Here is a 3,098-nt window from a genome sequence, read left to right as displayed (position 1 = left end):
TTTTGGGGGGGGGGGGGGGGGGGGGGGGGATCTCCACCATCTATGAAAATTCTTGCAAAGAAACAGCCTGGCTAATGTTTTCCAAGCACAGAAGTTTAGATGTTAGGCAATAAGGGAAACATTAGTATGATGAAGCCGTTCTCTGAAAACCCTCGTAACTTCAAACGAAATACCAATCATTTTTAACATCTTTTTCTTTTCATTTTACATGCATTCAAAAGCAAAATAAAACTACTGAATAATTTTTGCCAAGCACAAACCAACAAATTTGATGTCCTTTAAGCTTATATTAAACTTTTTAGGGTTCATTGTTCATTGTTTAACTCTATATGGTGTCCTCTTTATTTGTGTTATCATTATATAAATATATAAATATATAAGATTTAAAAAAAGGAAAAGAAATGAAAAAGAAATATAAAGAAATATAACCGTAGTAATAATATTAATAACAACTTGGATTTTGCAGCGGTTGAGTCAGTGCAGCCAGCGAGGAGGCATTAGGGTTTCCAAATATATTTCTCTGAAAACATCTTTTGTATGTGGTTTTCTGTGCAAACCATGTGCCCAGTACCAGCGTGTACATTTTCGACTCTAAATAAGCATAAAAATATAAAGCAGTCTATCTAATTTATCTCACAAATTCAAAATATTCATCATATTTTACAGCGCCAGCTTCTAAGAACCTGAACGGAGCGATCAGCTTCTACGAACAGCTTATCTAAAGTGAACTAAAACGCAGAGTGATACAAAAGTGATATAAGTCTACTGAGCATGTGTGATAACAATGCTTTTGACCTCACTTCCTTTTCGTTCTTTAGAATTTGTATGTTGTTCCTTGTAAATTATCTAGTGGTTTGTCATGTTGCAAACAATCCAGTGGTTGCACAGTAGCCTGAAGTTGAGTTGCAATTAGTGGTGTCACGCTTACTGCCTAAGGAAATGCTTAGTCTTAGACTGAAATGGAAAACCCATTAAGAGATCAAAATAAAATATAATATTGTCATACTGGATTGGTTGCATGACACTGAGACAGCAGAATGCATGCGTCTTTAGGCCGGTGTAGTGTGCTGGGGTTTAAAGTACTTTACACAGATTAACATATGCACAGTGAGTGTGGTTTTAAGGTAGATAAGCTTCACTCTGCAGCACAGAACAGATGCCAGACAATTCCCACCTGGTTTATAGTGTGGATAAAACAAGCCCTGATCTCTTGATCTAATGTCCTAAATTACTGGTGTTTGAGTCTCTGCTCACTCCACTCGTTTGAAGGAGAATATTGTCACACAAGATGGAAAACACAGGCTTGTATTCATTTCCGCTAGATGTGTGTTTCTCCAGCTCCTCTGTATCTAGGGCTTCAATGAGCTGGTCAGACGCCAGTTAGATCAAGTCTACTTTCATACACTTTTGATTTGCTGAACTACTTGCCAGGAAATGTCTCTGTTGTCCTGTATTTTTGGCATATCTTGACCAGTCTCTACTCACTATTAAGGGAATATATTTGGTTTAAGACCATTTTCCCTTCAGTGCGGCTGTGATTGTCTTCCAGCTAAATATTGGATGTTTTTTAAGACCTACTAAGACCAGAGTATAGGGAAAACAAAACTTACTGTAGTTGACCTCTAAAAGGAAAGAAAAACACAACTTAGCTCTTGCATAACTACTGCTTATATCAGTAACTCATGGAAGATTAAGAATGCTAACAGAATGTAATTTCTGTTATGGAAAAGAAGAAAATAAAAATAAAATGAATACAAAGCATGTGTAATGCATGGTGTAAATGCATGAAGAACATAGTATGATCAAATTGCAGTTGGATAGTCCAGACCACGTCTGGAGGTGGTCTGGCTCACATTATAATCAGATCTTACCCAGCTATAAATGCAATATGTACAGTGTGACCACAGAAGAAGAAATCTTAAGAAAGAAATTTGGCCAGCAAGTTAAAAGCTCACCTAACTCAACCTCTTACCTCTTAAAAACTACAACTAGCAGCAGCTAGCAAGCCTCACCTTGCAAAAAGCGGTCCGCCAGCCCCACCTAGCTAATTTGCACATGAGCTAATTTGAGATCTGATCACAATGCCACTTATAAATGCATAGGTCTGTGGAGCAGATGCTATGGCCACATGTTCCCTAGGCGTAAATGAGGCTTATTGAAGTGTTGAAACAGGGGTGAAACTGATAGGATGCCTCTTAAATGCACAATTATTTCAAACCCCACACATCCAGTTTGTAACACAGGCTTTTTTGAGATCATCAAGATAAGCTGCCAAACTTGGAAAGCTCTCTCCAAAACATTACACAACTGTTTTCACAGAGTATGTGGTACTGTAAATACTGGATACATTTATGGCACTTTATATCCTAAACCTGGGTCTGCCTGTCAGTTACCTGCTGTTGGTGAGCAAGAATTAAAAATAATTAGTTTTGTAGCCAACTTGTGATTCCTCCACAGTGTGAAATTTAATTTTAAGTGTTTGTGTAATGTGGTTGATGCATCATAATGCTTACACAGTTGGTTGAAATGTACATACCGCAGCGTACGATGTAGATGAGATTCAGCTGGATCAAACTGAGAATTTAACTTTGATAGCCATGTGGCGGATTGATTTTGCAGTTTAGTTAAACCAAAGCTAAAGGCAAGGGCTAAATGCAAGCAGCCTGTTGGTAGCAGAAGTCACGGTGATTGTGCAGTTGCGCCGTATGTTTTGGCACGTGCCTTTTCAGCTTTTTCGAAAGAGACAGCAATGTACGGACAGTTGTATAAGTTTCACTTAAGTTGTATCATTTTATCACATGCACACATGCATACTTTGTGTCACATGTTGTCCAGAGATGTAAGATAAGTAAAAACCTTACAGTAAAGTTCAGTGAGAGAATAGGCAGTGACAGTGACCTCTGAGTCCTCGTTTTCTCACCCCTCCTATGCTGTCCTTTTCCCAGTAAAAACTGATTCTATGAATTGACTGTATGAACAGTGGGTAACAGCTGACTGGGACCTCGTTGGCTCGTCTTTCAGGGTGAAACATTTAAGTGTCTGCGGTAACAATACAGCTAGCATGGAGGGGGGGGGGGGGGGGGGGGGGGGGGGGGGGT

This window comes from Micropterus dolomieu, linkage group LG10 (genome assembly GCF_021292245.1).
Source record: "Micropterus dolomieu isolate WLL.071019.BEF.003 ecotype Adirondacks linkage group LG10, ASM2129224v1, whole genome shotgun sequence".
NCBI lineage: Eukaryota > Metazoa > Chordata > Actinopteri > Centrarchiformes > Centrarchidae > Micropterus > Micropterus dolomieu.
The sequence above is the reverse complement of the archived record's forward strand: the minus strand, read 5'-3'. Positions refer to the sequence as shown.